This window comes from Hypanus sabinus, chromosome X1 (genome assembly GCF_030144855.1).
Source record: "Hypanus sabinus isolate sHypSab1 chromosome X1, sHypSab1.hap1, whole genome shotgun sequence".
In the NCBI taxonomy this organism is placed as follows: Eukaryota; Metazoa; Chordata; class Chondrichthyes; order Myliobatiformes; family Dasyatidae; genus Hypanus; species Hypanus sabinus.
This window is the reverse complement of record NC_082738.1, coordinates 21,963,054-21,987,309: the sequence shown is the minus strand read 5'-3', so window position 1 is coordinate 21,987,309 and position 24,256 is coordinate 21,963,054. Positions and strand designations below refer to the sequence as shown.

The window sequence follows — 24,256 nt, the reverse complement described above, 5'->3', positions numbered from 1 at the left end:
AAATGCTAGAAACATTACCTTTGTATCTACTTCTACCACCCCCCCGGCAGTGCATTCCAGGCACCTACCTCCCTCTTTAAGCTTTCCCCATCTCACCTAAAACTTTTGCCCTCTAATAATTGACACTGAGAAAAAATACTCTATCAACACTGTCTACGCCTTTCATTATTTTATAAACTTCTGTCAGGTTGCCATATCAGAGAAAACAATCCAAGTTTGTCCAATTACAAACAAGACAAAATCTGCAGATGCTGGAAATCCCCCTTCTCCAGTCCAGTCTCTTTCACATATCAACTTCATAGCTCTTTACTTCACCCCTCCCTTCCCAGTTTCACCTCTCACCTGCATTTCTTCCTCCACTCCCCCACCTAACTCTGATTCCTTATCTCTTTTTCTCCAGTCCTGCTAAAGGGTCTCGGCCCAAAACACCGACTGTACTCTTTTTCTCTCCCCCATAGATGCTGCCTGACCTGCTGAGTTCCTCCAGCATTTTGTGTGTGTTGCCAAATTTGTCCAACCTCTTCTGATAGCTCATACCCTCCAATCCTGACAGTATCCTGGTGAAACCAGAAATGCAGACAACCCTCCAAATGTGGCCTAACCAAAGTTTTCACAGCTGCAATGCCCATCACTGTTTCCATTGCTCAGTGCTTCATTAGGACGTCTATTTCTTCTGCCACCCTTACATGATGAGACCACCACACCCTCTCCTCCACCAGCCTTGTGCCTCATTTTCCTGCAACCATCACTCTACTGCTTTGTAGTCTGTTAGTGAAGCAGCTTCCACGTTAATTGGAGGACATAATAGCAATTGCTATACAAAGAGAGGACACACATGCTTGGGTGTGCTGTTGCCAGTGCCAGAAGACAGTTGGTACCTCTGGGATAGAAATTCATCTGTTTCTAGGGTATTAACTAGCCTGTTGCATCTATTGCCTAATGAAAGTAAGCATGCCAGATGCCACCTTTACCACTCTGTTCCCTTGTGTTTTCACTTTCAGGAAGTGATGAACTTGCATTCAAAATCTCGACACAAATGTGTATCTTAGAAATTGAAGACTCAAAAAGACCACTTGGCCCATCTCACATCCATGCCAGCCAAAAGGTGACAGATCCCAGTTCTTGGTGCATAGCCCTGTGAGTTAAAGCTTTCGGAATGTTTTAAAATGCAATGCTTTTTTCAATACTCCGCTAGGCAGTGAGATACAGAGCCCCACCACTTATATCAAAGACGCTTCCTCAGCTCCCCTCAAATGCTTAGTAGTTTGCTCCTTGGCTATCAACCTGAGAGAGTTTTTGCTGAGAGAGTTAGGTCCTTCCTACAGACCTCAACTGAATCTCCCTTTGCTGTTAGAAAGCAACCCCAGCCCAACCAATCCTTTTACTCTTCTTCATGCCTGGCAACCATGCTGTGTATCTCTGGGTCCAGCAGCATCCGCAGAAAAGAAAGCACAATTAACACTTCAGATCCATGACATTTTATCCATGCTGAAAAAGTTGGACATCATGAAGATTTTAAGTTGCAGAAAAATGGAAAGCTGCAGTGAGAACAAATGAGGAAGTCTGTGTGTCTGGTTGAGACCAGGAGCGTCTGAATGACACAAATATTGGTGCTGCTGGCTGGAAGATAGTTGTGGAAACTTTGTGACCAACTAGTCACCACCACTTAAGTCGCTCAGTCCCTCATTCCTTTCCTGCTTTTCCTTTCCTGCTGTCCTCTCCTTCCCCTTTTGATGTAACATAAAACCACGATTGAATGGCAGAGCAGACTCAATGGGCTGAATGGCCTAATTCTGCTCCAATATCTTATGGTCTTGTGTCTGGAAGCACCACCATGAAATGAAGAGACGGAAAGCTCCAAAAGCACAACTTTGCACAGCCCAGAAAATTAACATAGAGGACTATAATTAGAATTGACTTTTATAAGCTAAGGACAAATTTTCATTAATGGTGAGGCTGTTTTTTATTATGCATAAACACAATAATTGAATGAGTAATTATAATGTTGCTCTCTGTAGGTATTTGGTTTGAAGAACAGCTTCTGATTTGTATCGAGGATAGTGGTATTAGAGTTATTCTAAATTTTAAAAAAAGGTAAGTGAGAAAAGACATGAATATCTAGCTTAAATCGCAGTGGAATTTTATCATTAGAGCTTCCAGTTATATATAGGGGATATTTGCCAACACTGGCACACCCTTGAGTTAAAGATGTTCAGATTATTTATGGGAGTGGAGCGCATCACTGTACCCAGAGAGAGATATGGCCTAAACTTGTAATAATAAATTATGTATAGGAAAAACATACACCAGTTTTAGCAGAGTAGTTTTATTATAGTTTTAGTGAAATATTCCATACAAAATGAGTTTCTAGTTGGTGGAAGACAGATGTTACAATAGATGTTAATTAGCAAGAAATGAACGTCTCACCTCATTGCATTGTGGATGAATACTTAAAATGAATATTTGCAGTAAATTTGGAGTATGCTAGGAAAGTCTGCAGATTTAGCAAATGTAGCTGCTCCCAGTAATTCAAATCTGTTTACTTAATACAAGAAACAATTGAATTAAATAATTAAAAAAATCACAAATTCACCACCCTCTGGCTAAAGAATTAAATAATAATTCAAATAAGGCAATGTAAATGCCAAAGAAGTGAGAGCAGAGTGCTTAAGAAAAAAGTGTATCTTCAAATAATTTGTATAAAACTCCTCTGATTTATGAGTATATTTTTGTATTGAAAATAAATTCTGTTTCAATTTAAGATCAGCTCACACTGAATGTCCTTTTTCCCATTAAATTTTGTAAGTCCTATGCCAGTCTCTGATTGAGGTACATCTGCCCAGAAAACCTACTGCACTCATTAGCAATGTGAAGCTTTAGTTGTGATTGTGGCCCAAGGGTCCAATCAAGAACCTATCAATCTCTGCCTTAAATACACCCAACGACCTGACTTCCACAGCTGCCTGTGGTAACAAATTCCACAAATTCACCACCCTCTGGCTTAAGAAATTCTCCGCATCTCTGTTTTGAAAGGACGCCCCTCTATCCTGAGGCTGTGCCTTCTTATCCTAGACTCCCCCACCATTGGAAAGATCCTTTCTATATCTACTGTGTCTTGGCATTTCAACATTCAAGAGGTTTCAATGAGATCCATCCCCTCATCCTTCTAAATTCCAACGAGTGCAGATCCAGATTCATCAGAAGTTCCTCATATGATAACTATTTCAATCCTGGAATCATCGTTGTTAACCTCTTCTGAACACTTTCCAATGCCAGCACATCTTTTCATAGATGAGGACCCCAAAACTGTTCACAATACTCAAGGTGAAGCCTCACCTGTGCCTTATAAAGCCTCAGCATCACATCACATCCCTGCTCTTGTATTCTAGACCTCTTGAAGTAAATGCTAACATTGTATTTGTCTTTCTCACCACCGACTCGACCTGCAAGTTAACCTTTAGGGTGTTCTGCACAAGGACTCCCAAGTCCCTCTGCATCTCAGATTTCTGGATTTTCTCCCCGTTTAGAAAATAGTTTGCACATTTATTTCTACTATCAAAGTGCATGACCATGCATTTTCCAACATTGTATTTCATTTGCCACTTTCTTGCCCATTCTTCTATTCTGTATAAGCCCTTCTGCAGCCTACCTGTTTCCTCAACACTACCTGCCCCTCCACCAATCTTCATATCATCTTCAAACTTGGCAACAAAGCCATCTATTCCATCGTCTAAATAATTGATATACAGCATAAAAAGAAGTGGTTCAAACACCAACCCCTGTGGAATACCACTAGTCACCGGCAGCCAACCAGAAAAGGATCCTTTTATTCCCACTCGCTGCCTCCTACCAATCAGCCAATGTTCTAACCATGTTAGTAACTTTCCTGTAATACCATGGGCTCTTAACTTGGTAAGCAGCCTCATGTGTGACACCTTGTCAAAGGCCTTCTGAAAGTTCAAATACACACCATCCACCACATCCCCAAAGAAACCTCAAAGAATCCCCAATCTCGAGGAATTCCAACAGGTTCATCAGGCAAGATTTCCCCTTAAGGAAACCATGCTGACTTTGTCCTATCTTGTCCTGTGTCACTCCATAACCTCATCCTTAACAATTGACTCCAACATCTTCCCAACCACTGAGGTCAGGCTAACTCGGCTATAATTTCCTTTCTGTTGCCTTCCTCCTTTCTTAAAGAGTGGAGTAATGTTTGCAATTTTCCAGTCCTCTGGCATCACGCTAGAGTCCATTGATTTTTTGAAATGTCATTTCTAATGCCACCACAATCTTTATGATACCTCTTTCAGAACCCCAGGCTGCAGTTCATCTGGTCTGGGTGTACCCTTAGGTCTTCCAGCTTCTCCCTTGTAATAGAATCAGAATCAGGTTTATTATCGCTGGTATGTTTTGTGAAAGTTGTTAACTTAGCAGCAGCTGTCCAATGCAGTACATAATCGAGCAGAGAGAGAAAAATAAGTAAATCAATTACACTATACATATATTGAATAGATTAAAAATCATGCAAAAACAGAAATAATATATACTTGAAAAGTGAGGTAGTGTTCATGTGTTCAATGTCCATTTAGGAATCGGATGGCAGAGGGGAAGAAGCTGTTCCTGAATCACTGAGTGTGTGCCTTCAGGCTTCTGTATCTCCTACCTGATGGTAACAGTGAGAAAAGGGCATGCCCTGGGTCCTTAATAATGAACACTGCCTTTCTGATACACCGCTCCCTGAAGATATCCTGGGTACTTTGTAGGCTAGTACCCAAAATGGAGCTGACTAAATTTACAATCCTCTGCAGCTTCTTTCAGTCCTGTGCAGTAGCTCCCCCCCCCCCCACACCAAACAGTGATGCATCCTGTCAGAATGCTCTCCACAGTACATCTACAGAAGTTTTTGAGTGTATTTGTTGACAGACCAAATCTCTTCAGACTCCTAATGAAGTATAGCCGCTGTCTTGCCTTCTTTATAACTGCATCAATATGTTGGGACAAGGTTAGATCCTCAGAGATCTTGAAAGACAGGAACTTGAAATTGCTCACTCTCTCCACTTCTGATCCCTCAATGAGTATTGGTATGTGTTCCTTCGTCTTACCCTTTCTGAAGTCCACAGTCAGCACTTTGGTCTTACTGACGTTGAATGCAAGGTTGTTGCTGTGGCATCACTCCACTGGTTGGAATATCTCACTCCTGTATGTCCTCTTGTCACCACCTGAGATTCTACCAACAATGGTTGTATCATCAACAAATTTATAGATGGTGTTTGAGCTATGCCTAGCCACATGGTCATGGGTATATAGAGAGTAGAGCAGTGGGCTAAGCACACACCCCTGAGATGCACCAGTGTTGATCATAAGCGAGGAGGATATGTTATCACCAATCCGCACAGATTGTGGTCTTCCAGTTAGGAAGTTGAGAATCCAATTGTAGAGGGAGGTACAGAGGCCCAGGTTCTACAACTTCTCAATCAGGATTGTGGGAATGATGGTATTAGATGCTGAGCTATAGTCGATGAACAGCATCCTGATGTACTGTAGGTGTTTGTGTTGTCCAGGTGGTCTAAGCCCCGTGGAGAGTCATTGAGATTGCATCTGCTGTTGACCTATTGTGGCGATAGGCAAATTGCAATGGGTCCAGGTCCTTGCTGAGACAGGAGTTCAGTCTAGTCATGACTAACCTCTCAAAGCATTTCATCACTGTAGATGTGAATGCTATTGGGCGATAGTCATTATAGTAACTGCATTCAGTTCTCTTCCGTCACACACTACATCATCTGGCACACTGCTGGTGTCTTTCACAGTGAAGACTGATACAAAACGCCCATTTAGTTTATCTGCCATCTCCGTGTCCTCTGCTATTATTTCTCCGGCCTCATTTTCTAGCAGTCCTATATCCATTCTTATCTCTGTTTTATTTTCTACATACTCAAAAGTTTTACTATCCACTTTGATATTGTTTGCTAGCTTGCTTACACATTTCAACTTCTCCCTTCTAATGTTTATTTTATTTGCTCTCTGTAGGTTTTTAAATGCTTCCCAATCCTCTATCTTCCTGCTAATGTTTGCTTTGTTGTATGCCTCTTTTGTTCTTACATTAGATTTGGCTTCCCTTGTTTGCAGTAGACTGGATAAAAACGTCCTTCTTGGTTTTCCATTCTTCTGATTGAGGTAAGCCATGTCTAAGCAATCTTATAGAGTTTTTCGAGGAAGTTACCAGGAAAGGGGATGAAGGCAAGACAGTAGATATTGTCTATATGGAATTTAGTAATACATTTGACAAGGTCCCACGTAGGAGGCTGGTCAACAAGGTTCAGTTGTTCAGTATTCAAGATGAGGTGGTAAATTGGATTAGACATTGGCTTTGTGGGAGAAGCCAGAGAGTGGTAGTAGATGGTTGCCTCTCTGACTGGAGGCCTGTGACTTGTGGAGTTTCACAGGGATTGGTGCTAGGTCCTCTGTTGATTGTCACCTTCTTCAATGATCTAGATGATAATATGGTTAACTGGATCAGCAAATTTGAGGATGACACCAAGTTTGGGGGTGTAGTGGACAGTGAAGGTGACTATCATGAGTAGAAGGGCCTGTTTCTGTGCTGTCTTCTCTATGACCCTAATAAAGACTCCTGCTGTAATCTGTTTATTAAACTAACAGCTCATATGAACATCCTTCTCTGGTAAATATAATTAATTATATTACTTCTATTTAAGTCTAAATCTAGTGCCCCCAAATTGTCACTTGAGGATATACTTTTTACCAACTCTCTTTGGTGCCAGTCCTTTCGGTGCTCTGCAATGTGGCTTTTTGTTCTTAATTTTATAAAATGAATGACGAACAGATCAGTGAAGCTAACAGAGCATCTTTGTGAGGTGATGATATCAGGGCAGCTAATGTGTGCGATTAATTGTACTTGCTTTATATAATTATTTCCTCCTAATCCGGGGGTTATTTTGTTTAAGAGCAAAGTAGGTAAAGGGAGATTTAATAAAGTCGCTGACTGTGCAGAAGGAAGCCACTTGGCCCATTAGATCTGTGGTGGCTGTGCCAAATGTTCAGAATTACACAGGTGAGGCAAGCTGTAGAGTAAATAAGAAATTTAAAAATGGGATAAAGATTTGGACATATTTGCATGTTCCCTCCCATGATGTTTCCCCCGGGTGCTCTGATTCTCTTCCATATCCCAAAGATGTGTGGGTTGATTAGGCACTGGAAATTGCCCCTAGTGTGTAAGTGAGTGGTAGAATCTGGGGGGTAGTTGATAGGAATACATTACAGGGAAAATCAGTGTGTGGGTAGGTGGAATTGTACTATAAGCCACCATAGATTTTATGGGCAGAATGGCCTCTTTCTATGTCAAGTGGCAATATAGAAAGATATAAAATGAGGGAGAGGCATGGTTGCCTATGCTGAAGGAAAACTGTTGTGCTGCAGGACATGAGGTTTCAGCATTGTGACACATTGCAAGATTAAAAGAGACCAAAGTGACGGAGTATTACAAAAAAAAACTTGTCATGGTTTTATTGAATAGTCAAGATATCAGCTGAGCAAGTATATCCTGAGTCGCAATGTGATTGTGATACAGAAGGGTCAACAGTAGGCCACTTATTGTTAGTACGGCAGCTGCAAGAGGCAGAAAAAAAGGCCCCGAACCTGGCTTTTATTGACTCAACAAAAGCAAGTGAGATTCAACAGTTTCCACATGCGCTGAGTTCACTGTGTACTGAATATTAAACAGCTTGGCGAAGAGTAGTCCTGGAGAGTGCACAGCTATCCAGTTGGTTGAACTAGCATAAACCGAGATGGAAACAAAAGGAACTGGTGTCCAGGAACGTGGCTCACCAGCACCTCCTTGGGAGAATCATAGACCAGTTAGCTTCCTGGGTAATGAGAAAACACAGGAGTCCATTATTTAAGGACAGAATAGCAAAGCACTTGGAAAACAGTAACAAAATTGAACAAAGCCAGTGTGGAATTATGAAAGAGAAGCCATACTTGTCAAATTCACTGGAATCTTCTGAAAATGTATCAGGTGGAGGTGATGAGAGAGAGCCAGTTGATGTAGGGTAATTGGAATTTCAGAATGCTCTCAACAAGGTTCCACATATGAGAATAGTGTGCAAAATTAATGTAGGTAGGATAGGGGGTAATTGGACTAAGACCCATATCTAAGAAAGGATCTTTTCCATTTCACGCATCTCTACTGTTATCCCAAGGATAGGGTTCCTCTTGTCCTCACCTCCCACCCCACCAGCCTCCATGTCCAGCGCATTATTCTCAGAAACTTCCACCACCAAGCACATCTTTCCCTCTCCCCCACTTTCTGCTTTCCGCAGGGATCGCTCCCTACGTAACTTCCTTGTCTACTTGTCCCTCCCCACTGATCTCTCTCCTGGCACTTACCCTTGCAAGCAGAACTAGTGCTACTCCTTCCCCTACACCTCCTCTCTCACTACCTTTCAGGGCCTCAAACAGTTCTTCCAGGTGCGGCGAAACTTCACCTGAATGTTAGGGTCATCCACTGTGTTCAGTGCTCCCGGTGTTGCCTCCTGTATATCGGTGAGACCCAACGTAGATTGGAAGACCGCTTCGTCAAGCATCCATGTTCTGTCTGCCATAACAAGCGGGATCTCCCAGTGGCCATCCATTGTAATTCCACTTCCCATTCCAATTCTGATATGTCCATCTATGGCTTCCTCCACTGTCGCAATGAAGCCACACTTAGGTTGGAGGAACAGGAACCTGCTGAGTTCCTCCAGCTTGTTTGTATGTGTTGATTTGACGACAGCATCTGCAGTGTACTTTGTGTTTACCTTATATTCCGTGTGGGTAGCCTCCAACCTGATGGCATGAACATCAATTTCTCAAACTTCTGGTAATACACCCCCCCACCCCATCCTCACTTCTCCATTTCCCATCCCCTTTTCCCTCTCTCGCCTCATCTCACCAATCAACTTCATCATTTCTATACCTCATCCCTCCCCCTCCAGTTTTACCCATCACCTAGTGGTTCTCTCTCCCCTCCCCCCACCCATCTTTTAAATCTACTCCTCATCTTTTTTTCTCCAGTCCTGAAGAAGGGTCTCAGCCGAAAATGCCGATTGTATTCATTTCCACAGATGCTGCCTGGCCTGCTGAGTTCCTCCAGCATGGATTTCTAGCATCTGCAGATTTTCTCTTGCTTGTCTAAGAAAAGATGTGTTAGCATTGGAAGGGGTCTAGAGGAGGTTTACTACAATGATCATGGGAATGAAAAGGTTAACATCTAAGGGTTTGATGGCTCTGGCCTGTTCTCACTGGAATTAGAATGAGGGGAGGATCTCATTGAAACATCGAATACTGAAAGGCCTAGATAGAGTGGTTATGGAGAGGAGATTTCCAATAGTGAGAGAGTCTAGGACCAGAGGGGACAGCCTCAGAATAGAAGGACGTCCCTTTAGAACAGAGATGAGGAGTTTCTGTAGTCAGAGGGTGGTGAATCTGTGGAATTCATTGCCATAGACAGCTGTGCTGGGTGAGTCATTGGGAGGTTAATAGGTTCTTAATTAGTAAGGGTGTCACAGATTTTGGGGAGAAGGCAGGAGAATTGGTTGTGAGGGAAAATACTGATGCAGACTGATGGACCAAATGGCCTAGCTCAGCTCTTATGGTCTTAGGCAGACCACTGAGCAGACAGAGAGCAAAGAATCAGAATAAATGGTTCTCTTCCCAGTAGCAGGCACTGACCAGTGGGGTAGCGGAGGGTTCTGCACACGAACCCCACCCACTCACAATATATATTAGTGAGTTTGAAGAGGGATTTAAATGTAGCATGTGGATGACTGGGTGGGAGTGTGAGTTGTGGGGAGGATGCAGAAAGGTTCCAGGGTGATTGAGATGGGTTGAGGGAGAGGACAAATACATGGTAGGTGTTGACTGATGTGGATAAATGTGAGGTTACCTACTTTGTGCTGAAAACAGGAATGCAGATGGAAAAGGAGTGGGTAAAGGGAAGGTGCGGTGAGACCTGGATGTCCTTGTACACCAGCCGATGAAGGTGTCGCAGGCGGTTAAGGCAGCTAATGGTGCGGTGACATTCAGTGAGAGGAATTGAGTACTGCAGCAAGCCAGGCTGGGAGGGGGGTTGTTGTCGTATGCCCTGGTGGGACAGCACCTTGAGCAGTGTGCAGAGTTTTGGTCTCCTGACCCCAGAGGTTAAGTGAAGATTCACCAGACTAATACCCGGGGTGGCAATCTACAAAGAGAGATTGGAACCACTGCTTGTATTTACTAGAGTTTGACAAAATGAGAGGGGATCTCACTTGAAACCTATAAAACCCTGACAGGAGTGGGCAGGCCCAGTGGTGGGCAAGTCCAGAACCAGATGTCACAGCCTGAAGATACAGGGTAGGCCAACTAGGGTTGAGATGGGGAGAAGCTTCTTCATGCAGAGAGTAATACGGTCGAGGTGCAGGTGGATGGGATGGTGCAGATCAAGCAGGTTGGCATGGACTAAATGGGCTGAAGGGCCTGTTTCTGTGCTGTAGTGTTTTCTGACTGTTTTGGAGTGCAGAGTATGTGATGGTGGTGTGTGAGTAAGCTTTCATGAGTGGTTGTTCGACAACGACTCAGGGCAGTGGACTGGTATTGTTGCTGTGTCCTGGTTTACCAGTAGCTGGTGGGTTTAGTTGTACCACTCAGCCTTAAACAGTTGTTTCAATGTTTGTCGTGCTTGGCAATTTGTATCCAGCCAACTTCCAAAAGACAGGAAGCTTCATCAGAATTTGGTTAGAAAAGTGGAGTTCTTGTGTGAGGTACAAGAAGCTATAGATACTAGAATTTGGTGCAACTGACAAGAAGCTGGAGGTCCTCAAAAGGTCAGAAGCATCTGTGGAGGAAAACGGACAATCGACATCTCAGGTTGAGTCCCTTCATCAGGACTGAAAGAGTGGAGGGGAGATAGGATAAGACGAATGGGTGGGATCAAAGCTGGCAGGGGATAGGTGGATCCAGGTGAGGAGGGGCGATCGGCAGAGGGGAGAGTGGAGATGGTGACCAAGGCTGAGAGGTAAGAGGTGGAGGTGACAATGGACTGCAAATAGTGGGATGTGTTAAGAGAGGGAGGTGGAACATGGAATCAAATAGTGGAGGTGGGAAGGGCAGATGGAGTGGGTGGGGGAGGGGACCCAGTGGGAGGGGTGTGTGGGTGATGAAGAGATGGAGAGGGTGGGGGAGGGGACCCAGTGGGAGGGGTGTGTGGGTGATAGACAGATGGTGGGTGGGGGAGGGGACCCAGTGGGAGGGGTGTATGGGTGATGGACATATGGAATGGGTGGGGGAGGGGACCCAGTGGGAGGGGTGTGTGGGTGATGGACAGATGGAGTGGGTGGGGGAGGAGAAAAGTACAGGGTGATGAGGGCTGGGGTGGGTGCAGGAGCAGCTCGATAGGCCAGGAGGAGAGAGAAATGGGGGAGAGGGGAAACAGGTTACCTGAAGTTGGCAATTCTCACCTTCCACTATGCTTCATCCACATGCAGTCCTACAGTTCCAACAGTGGGAGAGAAGCTCCTACAGAAATAGCTCTCCTGTTAAAATATAACAGGCCCAGCGCATGGATGTGAAATATGGAATTAATTCAAAGACAAGTTGTTAAATTCATATTTTTGCATTTTTCCTTTTATAGCACAGTTTGCTCTAGTGCCATGCGTGGCCACTTCTGTACATCTTTTGACCAGAAAAAATGAGGGGTTGCTTCAATCTTAGTAGAGGCTTCTCCCAACTCTCTGATGCTGCTGGTGCCTCCCCTCCAACCAAAATGAAAATGCAGGATACATACAAAATGCTGGAGGAACTCAGCAAGTCAGGTAGCATCTATGGAGGGAGGGGAATAATCGTTTGCAGATATACATCCAGGAATCTTGTGTTTTTGAAAGGCAGGATTATGTCCTGCTTTGAGTTTTAGAGCATTTAGAAAAGGCTGTCACTGGCCACAAGAGCAACGTTTGGCATGTTGTTGTCCCTGTATAAACACTTTTCAGACAACCTGCCCCATAATACTTAGCAACACACGCAAAATGCTGGAGGAACTCAGCAGGCCAGGCGGCGTCTATGGAAAAGAGTACAGTCAACGTTTCGGGCCAAAACCCTTCTACAGGACTGGAAAATAAGATGAGAAGTCAGAGTAAGAAGGTGTTGGTGGGGGGGGGGGGGGGGAGGCGGGGTGGAATGAAGAAGTAGGTGATAGGTGAAACCAGGAGAAGGGGAGGGGTGAAATAAAGATCTGGGAAGTTGATTGTTGAAAGAGATAAAGGAATGGAGAAGGGGAATCTGATAGGGAAGGGTAGAAGAACATGGAAGAAAGGGAAGAGGGAGATGATGGGCAGGTAAGGAGATAAAGTGAGAAAGGGAAATGTGAATGGGGAATGGTGAAGCGGGGTGGGGGGGCAATCACCAGAAGTTCGAGTAATCAATGTTCATGCCATCAGGTTGAAGGCTACCCAAACGGAATATAAGCTACTCCAACCTGAATGTGGCCTCATCATGGCAGTAGAAGAGGCCATGGACTGACTTGTTGGAATAGGAACGGGAAGTAGAATTTCCAGAGCTAATAAGATGTCCATCCTCTTCAAAGAAAGAGGCTTTTCTTCCTCCACCATCAACACTGCCCTGTCCGTATCTCTATAGTTACATGCACATCTGCCCTCACCCCATCCTCCCACCACCCCACCAGGGATAGGGTTCCTCGTCTTCACCTACCATTCCACCAGCCTCTGTATCCAGTACATAATTCTTCAGAACTTCCACCATTTTCAATGGGATCCCACCAGCAAGCACCTCTTCCCCCCCCCCCCCCCACCACTTTCCGCTGCCACTACACCTCCACCCTCACTACCATTCAGGGCCCCAAAGAGTCCTTCCAGGTGAGGCAACACTTCACCTGTGAGTCTGTTGGAGTCACCTACTGCACCTGGTGCTCCTGGTGGAGCCTCCTGTATATCAGTGAGACCCAACGTAGATTGGGAGACCACTTCACTGAAGAAGTGTATGCTCCATCTGCCAGAAAAAGTGGGATCTCCCGATGGCCACCCATTTTAATTCTATTTCCCATTCCCAATTCCAACATGTCAGTCCACGGCCTCCTCTCATGCCATGATGAAGCCACACCCAGGTTGGAGAATATAACACCTTATATTCCATCTGGGTAGCCTCCAACCTGATCGCATGAATATCAATTTCTCAAACTTCTGGTAATTTCCCCCCCCCCCCCCCCACCATTCCTCATTCCCATTTCCATCTTTCACCTTAACTCCTCCTTCTGGTGCTCCTCCCCCTTTTCTTTCTTCCATGTTCTTCTACCTTCTCCTGTCAGATTCCCCCTTTTCCAACCCTTTATCTATTTCGCCAATCGACTTCCCAGATCTTTACTTCATCCCTCCCCTCCCAATTTCATATATCACCTCTGACCTTGTATTTCTTCCTCCTCTCCCCCCACCTTCTAACTTGACTTCTCATCTTTTTCTCCAGTCCTGACGAAGAGTTTCGGCCCGAAATGTGGGTTGTTTTCTTGTTTCCATTGATGCTGCCTGGCTTGCTGACTTCCTCCAGCATTTTGTATGTGTGTTGCTTGGATCTCCTGCACTTAAAGGTTTTCTTCTGCTGTAATTCTCAGTGTGTTTCAGATGGGAAACACGTCGCATGGGGTAATAGCGCCACCTAGCAAGGAATTATCCCAATATTACCATCAGTGGAGCTGGCAACCAACAGGCTTTATTGAAGTTTGTAATAATTAGACAGCATCGATAGAATACCATTGAGTTAGTAAACACGCATGCTTAAGCCGTCCACGACAATGATACATAGAGATAATTCGTCAATTTCTACAAGTTGACATTAGACAAGAAAAATACTTCAAAAATTGTGAATTCATCTCATTCACATAAGTGAAGGGAAACAGTGTATATGGGAAAAAAACTGATTGTTTACGAAAGTAAATGTATTTTATTTGAATTTATTGCTATGAAATATACCTGAGATATAGGAATTAAATATTTAACTAGTTTATAAAGAGGTTTGAAGAACTGTGAATATTTCTAGACTTGTGCCTATGTATTGTGTACTTTGATTTTCCACCCCACCTCGACATCCAAGCTTTTCTTACTTCTGGATGCTGCCATCAGGCAAGAGGTACAGGAGCCTGAAAACCAAAATCCTCAAGATTCACTCACAATTGCCATGCAAGCTGACAGAGCTTAAGCAGTTTTGTAAAGAGGAATGGGGAATAATTGCAGTGTATGGACGTGCAAAGCTGATAGAGACCTATCCGCACAGACTCAAGGCTGTAATTGCTGCCAAAGGTGTATCTACTAAATACTGACTGGAAGGGGGTGAATACTAATTCAATCAATTATTTTGAGTTTTATATTTGTAATTAATTTAGAACAATTTCTAGAAATTTGTTTTCACTTTGACATGAAAGAGTCTTTTCTGTTGATCAGTGTCAAAAATGCCAAATTAAATCCACTGTGATTCAATATTGTGATACAATGCAATACATGATAAATATAGAAAAAGAATTAATTCATTAATTAATTACAGTAAGTATATACAGTGCCTGTAAAAAGTATTCACCACCCCCTCCTTGGAAATGTTCATGTTTTATTTGTTTTACAGCATTGAATCGCAATGGATTTAATTTGGATTTTTTTTACACTGATCAATAGAAAAAGACTCTTTTGTGTATGTGAAAACAAATTTCTACAAATTGGTCTAAATTTTCCACTGAGGCTAGGGGAGAAAAAAACCAGAGGTCATGGGTTAAGGGTGAAGGGGGAACAGTTTAAAGGGAAGATTGGGGGGGGCTTCTTCACACAGAGTGTTGTGGGAGTGTGGAATCAGCTGCCAGATGAAGTTGTAAATGCGGGCTCACTTTTAACATTTAAGAAAAACTTGGCCAGGTACATGGATGAGAAGTGTATGGAGGGATATGGTCCAGGTGCAGGTCAGTGGGACTAGACAGAAAAATGGTTCAGCACAGCCAAGAAGGGCCAAAAGGCCTGTTTCTGTGCTGTAATGTTCTATGGTTCTATTTATCACAATTATTAAACACAAAATAACTGATCTCTAAAAAGTGATCTAAATTAACTACAAATATAACACTCAAAATTAATTGATTGCAAGTTTTCACCTACTTTAATATGACACACCAAATCATCACTAGTGCAGCCAATTGGTTTTAGAAGTCACATATTTGGTTAAATGGAGATCACTATGTGCAGTCAAGGTGTTTCAATTGATACACCTGTATCTGGAAGGTCCAACTGCTGGAGAGTCAGTAACCTGGCAAAAACTACACCATGAAGGCAAAAGAACACTCCAAGCAACTCTGCAAAAAGGTTATTGAAAAACACAAGATGGATACTAGAAAATTTCCAAGTCACTGAATGTCCTTGGAGTATAGTTAAGTCAATTATCAAGAAATGGAAAGAATATGGCACAGCTGTGTATCTGCCTAGCAGGCTGTCCTCAAAAACTAAGTGGCCGTGCAATAAAAGGCTCGTGATGGAGGCCACCAAGAGACCTATGACAACTCTGGAAGAGTTGCAAGCTACAGTGGCTGAGATGGGAGAGTGTGCATACAAGAGCTGATGCCTGGTTGCCTCACCAGTCGCAGCTTTATGGGAGAGTGGCAAAGAGGAAGTCACTGTTGGGAAAAAAAACTCACATGAAGTCTCGGCTAGAGTTTGCCAGAAGGCATGTGGGAGACTCTGAAGTCAGCTGGAAGAAGGTTCTATGGTCTGATGAAACCAAAATTGAGTTTTTTAGTCATCAGACTAAATGCCATGTTTGGCATAAGCCAAATGCCACACACCATCAAAAACACACCATCCCTATCGTGAAGCATGGTGGTGGCTGCATCATGCTGTGGGGATGCTTCACTGCAGCAGGCCCTGGAAGGCTTGTGAAAGTAGAGGGTAAAATAAATGTAGTGAAATACAGGGAAATCCTGGAGGAAAACTTGATGCAGTCTGCAAGAGAACTGTGACTTGGGAGAAGATTTGTTTTCCAGCAAGACAATGACCTCAAGCATAAAGCCAAAACTACACAGGAATGGTTTAAAAACAGCAAAGTTAATGTCCTGGAGTGGCCAAGTCAGAGTCCAGACCTCAATCCAATTGAGAATTAGTGGCTGGACTTGAAAAGGGCTGTTCGCTCATGATCACCATACAATCTGACAGAGCTTAAGCAGTTTTGTGAAGAAGAATGGGGAAAATTTTCAGTTTCCAGATGTACAAAGCTGATGGAGACCTATCCACACAGACTCAAGGCTGTAATTGCTGCCAAAGGCACATCTACTAAATACTGACTTGAATGGGGTGAATAATTATGCAGTCAGTTGTTCTGTCTTTATAGGCACTGTAAAAAGGAACAAAAAGAAAAGTTGTTCCAATTGTTTGCTGACAGCAAATCAAAAAAACTTAAGGGAAACAATGAAAGATAGAGGATGTTCACATCTAGATAAAGTTCTCATAAAGTGCTTTAAACTCTACACCAGCAAAAGTGTAGAACTGTCAGGAGAGATGGTGAAAAAACAAGCAAAATGATTTCATGAAGAATTAAGACTGGATTATGAGTTGATTACAGTGAAGGGTGGCTTCAGCATTTCCTGCAGCGACATGACATAAAATTTCATGCAGTGTGTGGTGAAAAATGGCCAGCAGACAAGGAAGCAGCCGCTGACATTGTTGGTGTGTTCACTAAGTTAGTTTCTGATGAAAATTTAAGCCCCGTGCAAGCTTACAGTGCTGAAGAAACACCTTATATTGGTGTTGTACTCTAAGATGAACACCGACGACAAAGGTCGCAGAATCATGAACAGGTTATGAAGCATCAAAAGATTGTGTCGCTGTGTTGGGCTGCTCTAACGCTGCAGGAACCCACAGGTATAAGCTGTTAGTCATCGGCAAAAGAGCTTTCAAAGGTATGAAGTAGTTTCCAGTAATTTACAGTGGCAACAAAAAAAGGATGAATTACTACTGACATTACATTGGAATGGTTTGAATATTACTTTGATCCAGAGCTCATTGTGACTCTGTTGGTCTGGACAAAAATAGATAATGCTGATTTTAGATAACTGTGTGTCCAAAAGCTGAACCCTTGGTAAAGAATACTGTTTATGGTATCTACCTGCCACCTAACTGTACATCTTTAATTCAACCCCTGGACAATGGCATATTAAGCTCTTTGAAGGCTAAATATCGCCCCCTGTTTATGAAGTGGCTACTGAGTGCAGTTGACTCTGGAAGACCAGTACAGGAATTTGTGAACGAATTGCTTTTCATTTGTCATTTCTTTTTTCTTTATCCAAGGGTGAGGCGGTCATCAAGTGTTTTTTTTATTTGTGTAGAAGACTGGCAAAGAATACAACTGGATGTGTAGATGAATGGCAGGTATTGCTGGAGAAATGGTAGATGGAGTTTAACCCGGTGAAATGTGAAGTGGTGCACGTTGGTAGGTCAAATGCAGAGAGACAGTACACAGTTAAGGGCAAGACTCTTAACAGTGTTGATGAGCAGAGGAATCTTGGGGTCCCTGAAAGTGGCTACACAGATTGATAGAGTGGTTAAGAAGGCAGATGGCATGCTTGCCTTCATTAATCAAGGCACTGAGTTCAAAAGTTACTGTATGTTACAGCTTTATAGAAGTCTAGTTTGGCTGCACCTGGAGTATTGCCTACGGTTCTGGTCATCCCATTATAGGAAGGACATCAAGGCTTTGGAGGGGGTGCAGAAGGGAGCTTACCAGGATGCTTCCTGTGTCAGAGGACATGTGCTATAATGAGAGGTTGTACAAACTTGCATTGTTTTCTCGGGAATGATTGAGTTCCCAACGATCCAGAAATCTGAAACCCTGCCCCCTGCACCAATTCCTCAGTCAACCATTCATCTGCCAACCCCGTTCTGGTCTTCTGCCTGCTCTGGATCTCTTTATTGCTAATTGCCGATGGGACATTAACCATCTTGACTTCACCACACTGTGTTCCAATTCCAACCTTGCTCCTTCCGAACGCTCTGCTCTCCACTCCCTCCGCACCAATCCCAACCTCACTATAAAACCTGCTGATAAGGGGGGAGCTGTTGTAGTCTGGTGTACTGACCTCTACCTGGCCGAGGCACAGCGACAACTCTCTGATACCTCCTCTTATTTGCCACTTGATCATGACCCCACTAAGGAGCACCAGGCCACTGTCTCCTATACCATCACCAACCCTATCAGCTCTGGGGATCTCCCATCCACTACCACCAACCTCATTGTTCCCACACTTCGCACTTCCCGTTTCTACCTCCTACCCAAGATCCACAAACCTGCCTGTCCAGGTAGACCCATTGTCTCAGCTTGCTCCTGCTCCACCGAACTCATTTCTGCACTGTTTTATCCCCCCTTGTTCAATCCCTTCCCACCTATGTTCATGACTCTTCTCACGCTTTGAATCTTTTCAATGATTTTAAGTTCCCTGGCCCCCACCGCCTTATTTTCACCATGGACGTCCAGTCCCTATATACCTCCATCCCCCACCAGGAAGGTCTCAAAGCTCTCCACTTCTTTTTGGATTCCAGACCTAACCAATTCCCCTCTACCACCACTCTCCTCCTTCTTACTCTCAATAATTTCTCCTTTGGCTCCTCCCACTTCCTCCAAACCAAAGGTGTAGTAGCCATGGGCACCCGCATGGGACCCAGTTATGCCTGCCTTTTTGTTGGCTTTGTGGAACAGTCCATATACGGGTATCCGTCCCCCTCTTTTCCTTTGCTACATCGATGACTGCATTGGCGCTGCCTCCTGCACGCGTGCTGAGCTCGTTGACTTCATTAACTTTGCCTCTAACTTTCACCTCAAATTTACCTGATCCATTTCTGACACCTCCCTCCCCTTTCCTGATCTTTCTGTCTCCATCTCTGGAGATGGCCTATCTACTGATATCTACTTTAAACCTACAGACTCTCACAGCTACCTGGACTATTCCTCTTTCCACCCTGTCTCTTGCAAAAACGCTATCCCCTTCTCACAATTCCTCCATCTCCACCACATCTGCTCTCAGGATGAGGCTTTACTTTCCGGGACGAAGGAGATGTCTTCCTTTTTTAAACAAAGGGGCTTCCCTTCTTCCATCATCAACTCTGCTCTCAAATGCATCTCTCCCATTTCCTGCGCATCTGCCCTCACCCCGTCCACCCGCCACCCCACTCGGGATAGGGTTCCCCTTGTCCTTACCTACCACCCCACCAGCCTCCAGGTCCAACGTATAATTCTCAGTAACTTCCGCCACCTCCAACGGGATCCCACTACCAAGCACATCTTTCCCTCCCCTCCACCTTTCTGCTTTCCGCAGGGATCGCTCCCTACACGACTCTCTTGTCCACTCGTTCCCCCCCATCCCTTCCCACCGATCTCCCTCCTGGCACTTATCCTTGCAAGCGGAACAAGTGCTACACCTGCCCTTACACTTCCTCCCTCACCATCATTCAGGGCCCCAGACAGTCCTTCCAGGTGAGGCAACACTTCACCTGTGAGTCAGCTGGTGTGGTGTACTGCGATCGGTACTCCTGGTGCGGCCTTTTATATATTGGTGAGACCCAACGCAGACTGGGAAACTGTTTCGCTGAACACTTACGCTTGGTCCGCCAGAGAAAGCAGGATCTCCCAGTGGCCACACATTTTAATTCCACGTCCCATTCCCATTCTAATATGTCTATCCATGGCCTCCTCTACTGTCAAGATGAAGCCACACTCAGGTTGGAGGAACAACACCTTATATACCGCATGAACATTGACTTCTCTAAATTCCATTAATGCCCCTCCTCCCCTTCTTACCCCATCCCTGGTTTATCTAGCTTTTCTCCCCTCCCTCCTTTTTTTTCTCTCTCTGCCCATCACTCTGCCTGTACTCCATCTCCCTCTGGTGCTCCCCTCCCCCTTTCTTTCTCCCTCGTCCTCCCGTCCCATGATCCTTTCCCTTCTCCAGCTCTGTATCACTTTTGCCAATCACCTTTCCATCTCTTAGCTTCATCCCACCCCCTCCGGTCTTCTCCTATCATTTCACATTTCCCCCTCCCCCTCCTACTTTCAAATCTCTTACTATCTTTCCTTTCAGTTAGTCCTGTGGAAGGGTCTTGGCCTGAAACGTCGACAGCGCTTCTCCCTATAGATGCTGCCTGGCCTGCTGTGTTCCACCAGCATTTTGTGTGTGTTGCTTGGATTTCCAGCATCTGCAGATTTCCTCGTGTTTGCCTATTCTTACCCTCACTGGCATGTAGCACAGGCAGCAATCCAGTGATTATTACCTTGGAGGTACTGCTTATCAGCTTTCTACATACCTCATTATATTCTCTCAGGATCTCTTCCCTTTTCTTACCTATGTCGTTGGTACCAATATGTATGATATGTTCTGTGCTGTACTGTTCATAGAATTAATGGCAGAGTAGACTTGATGGGCCAAATGGCCTACTTCTACTCCTTTGTCTTATGGACTTATGGTATCCAGATGCAGCCTAAAGAGTTTTATAAAGTTGCAAATAACTTCCCGACTCTTGAACTCAGCACCTCAACTATAATTTCAAGCATGCTGCACGCCTTCTTTACCTCCTTATCGACTTTTGTGGCCACTTTCAGGGAGCTTTGGACTTGGACTCTAAGATCCTTCTGTACATCAACACTTGTAAAAGGTCCTGCCGTGAACTGTGTACAGGTAGAGCAATTGCCATACTGATGCATCCAGAAAGGGTTCTTTCTATGGTCTGTTCAATAGTATAACAACAGGGGAAAAAAAAACTGCCCTTGAACTTGCTTTCAAGCTTTTGTATCGTCTGGAAGTGGGAAGCTTGGCAAACAAAAGTAAAGAGACGGTCGTCTCATCTGCACCCAACCACCTCGAGAGCAGCATGCAGTGAGAGTATAGTTGTTGTTGAGTAGCTCGCTGAAATGGCTTGTTAGCTTGCAGATGTTTCACTACCCAGCTAGGCAACATCGTCAGTGCAACTCCGAATGAAATGTCGCTGATCTACATTGTTCATCTTTTATGTGTCCTGTGATTAGTACGTTTGTGTGTGTGTGTGTATATGTGCCATTTCTATTGGTTACCAATTATGTAATCTGCAATTGGTTCATTAAGATCCGATTAGGTGATATTTTCAGAGTATAGCCCCAACTGCACAAGAAGGATCTGATGGAGAGGAACTCTCTCACTGACAGCCAAGCAAGGTCTTACTGCTTGTTTGAGTTCTGGTGATGAGCAATTCTGCCAAATGACTGCTCAGGGAGCCATGAGAAAGCATCTGTCATATGCTTCTCCTGCAAGGTCCCGAGGACATTCTATGATATGTCATTCAGACAATTGCCAAGGAGTAGGAGAATTGTGAATGCATGTGTATCCTTCTTACTAGACTTGCTCTCATTATCCAGTCCCCCTACTCCTTTGAAAGTAACTGTGTCAATGAAATATCTATGTAGCAGCAGGATCAAACATTGGGTAGAGCAATCTTGCTATTTTTAGCAGATTTACTTTATTGATTGAAAAAGTATTGTTGCCTTTTTAGCTGTTGAACAGTTTTAACGACACTAATGCAGAATTCATTGTTTTATTTGTTTGAAGTAATACTGGGGATCTTTTTGTTTAGATGGTGCCAAGTGGACTTACTGGGCGTACACTGACTTGGAAAGGCCAAGTGAGTGTTACAAAGAGTGCATTTTTCACAGCAGTCGTCATGATGACTTAGCTAATGGTCATATATTGGAATGGAAGAATGGATGTATTATGTACATGGGAACTTAAATTGCTTATGGAAAATTGAGTGTCAGACTAAAAAAATGGAAGCTTTGCTGACTTGCCCTGTCACTTTTCAAATCTTTTTATTATTATTATTATTCAAAAATAACACAGGTACATCGAAGTAACAACACTTACAATGCCTCAAAAAAAGAAATTACCTTAAGATTGAAAATTTTTGTGAATAAAAAAAACCCTACTAAGCAAGAAAAGTGAAAAAAAAAGAAACCCATTGGGGGTACAACCCCGCAGTCATGTGTCATACAGAAAGCTTCTAAAAATAAACATCAAACTGCCAACAAGAAAGAAAGATATATCAAAAAAAATTTACACTTGGATCGTGGAGGAAATCTGTCAATTAACTGAAATGATAATAACAAGCAAATGAGCCCTATCTCTTCTCAAAATCAAATAAAGGTTCAAAGGTTCGACTTCTAATTTTCTCCAAACTGAGACACGGCATCATTTGAGAGAACCATTGTGACAAAATAGGAGCTGATACATCTTTCCACTTCAACAAGATGGCCCTCCTAGCTATCAATGCAACAAACGCAATAACATGTTGGTCAGACACAGAAATACCATGGATATTTTGAGGAATTATTCCAAAAATCACAGTCAATTTATTAGGTTGTAAGTTGATTCTGAGTGCTTTAGAAATTGTCAAAAAGACTGACTTCAAAAACTGTATTAATGTAGAACATGACCAGAACATATGTGTCAGTGTAACTATCTCAGTTTGATCCAATTTTTTTACTTTGGAAAAATAAAGGTATTAATTCTTTTTTGGATTTATTTAAAGAAGGCAGATTGATGTCTTTTGAACAATTAGTCGATAAATATTCTCTTTCATATTCACACTTTTTACAATACCTTCAAGTTAGACATTTTTTACAAAAATATTTAAGCACTGTCATTTCTTATGTACATCTTGATGTTTGGGCAGCTTCTCAGTGTTCTGAGTGCTGAATGTGGGTAATTCTAAATTGGCTGTGAGAGTAGCACATACAGCATAGAGCAGTATAGCACAGGAACAGGCCCCTCAGCCCATAACACTTGTGCTAAACATGATGCCAAGTTAAACAAATCCCTTCTGTTTGCACATTACATGTACCCCTTCATTCCCTGTCTGCTCATGTGCCTGTCTAAATGCCTCTTAAACTCCACTATCATACCTCCTAAAAGCACCTTCTCCTGGCAGTCTGTTCCAGTCACCCATCAGTCTGTTGTTTCAAAAAAAACTTGCCTCACACATCTCCTTTAAACTATCACCCTGTCAGCTGAAAGCTATGCACTCCAGTATTTGATATTTCCACCCTGGGGAAAAGATTCTGACTGTCTATGCCTCTCAAAAGTCTCCAATCTGTCTCTGTTGCTCCAGAGAAAGCATTGAATGTTATTGACTTGGGTGAAGTGAAATTTAGGGAGCACAGACAGGCCACAGCACAATCTGCACCAAGTCCAGCTCCCTCAGTTTCTCTGCCAGTGAGCAACTTGCTGATGGGGTAGACCTGCAGTAGTTTCAGTCCTTAAAACCCAGCAGAGTCTTGCAATTGTAAAAATACACTTAATAAAAGACAATGACACCTTGGGTCGACCCCATAGAAGCCACTGCAATTGAACACACTGCCATCTAGGAGAGGGTATGGTGATTCCAAATGGAAATTAGAATCTTCCAAAGGTCAATTAGTGCAGAGTTGATGGAGATTAGTGAAATTATTCAATGGGAAACATGGTGTGAGATTTGCAACAAAGTATAAGGGGAGATCATCACATCATAAGACGACATGCGTAGGAACAGAATTAGGCCATTTGGACAATCAAGTCTGCCTCATCATTCATTCTTCATTTTTTTTCTCAACCCCATCGTCCCACCTTCTCCCTGTAAACATTAACACCCTAACCAATCAAAAACCAATCAATCTATGCCTTCAGTGCACCCAATGAATTAGCCTCCACAGCCCTCCGTGGCAACGAATTCCACAGAAATACAACCCTCAGCTGAAGAAATTCCTCCTCATCTCAGTCATAAAGGAACATTATTCTGATGCTGTGCCCTCGAATCCTAAATTCTGCTGCTAATGGAGACATCTCTATTCAGGCCTTTCAGTGTTTGATAGATTTCAGTAGGATCCTCCTTCATCCTTGTGAACTCCATTGGGTACAGGCCCACTGTCGTCAAACACTCTTTATACATTAAGCCTTTAATTTCTGTGATCATTTTTGTGAGTCTCCTCTAGATCCTCTCCAATGCCATCACATCCTTCCTTAGATACGGGGCCCAAAATGGAGGGGTGAAGGGATCTGTTTAATGGAAGAGAAAAGATGTCAGCTGATTCAAGGGGTAGTCCCAAGTGTGACTTCAAAATAAGACCACTTTATCACTCTGGGAATTTTGGCACCACAGATTTTTTTTCCATTCACAGCATCCATACAGTGCTGCCACGTTATTGTCCA

The 24,256-nt window shown here is 43.5% G+C and overlaps 2 protein-coding genes across 3 annotated transcripts in view; both read left to right on the top strand.

Moving 5' to 3' along the window:
- The window catches only part of LOC132384678 (aryl hydrocarbon receptor-like), a 190,684-nt gene extending 168,986 nt beyond the window's left edge, over window positions 1-21,698 (top strand). Inside the window, exons 12-15 of one of the 2 annotated variants that reach the window (XR_009508982.1) lie at window positions 1,002-1,105; window positions 2,019-2,094; window positions 6,105-6,174; window positions 21,651-21,698. The gene's annotated coding sequence lies outside the window, so the exon portion shown is untranslated. Of the gene's footprint in view, window positions 1-1,001; window positions 1,138-2,018; window positions 2,095-6,104; window positions 6,175-21,650 lie in introns of both variants that reach the window. The other variant, XR_009508981.1, reaches the window with a different exon arrangement.
- The window catches only part of LOC132384998 (fidgetin-like), a 200,134-nt gene that overhangs the window by 19,553 nt on the left and 156,325 nt on the right, over window positions 1-24,256 (top strand). The gene's annotated exons all lie outside the window — the stretch shown is intronic.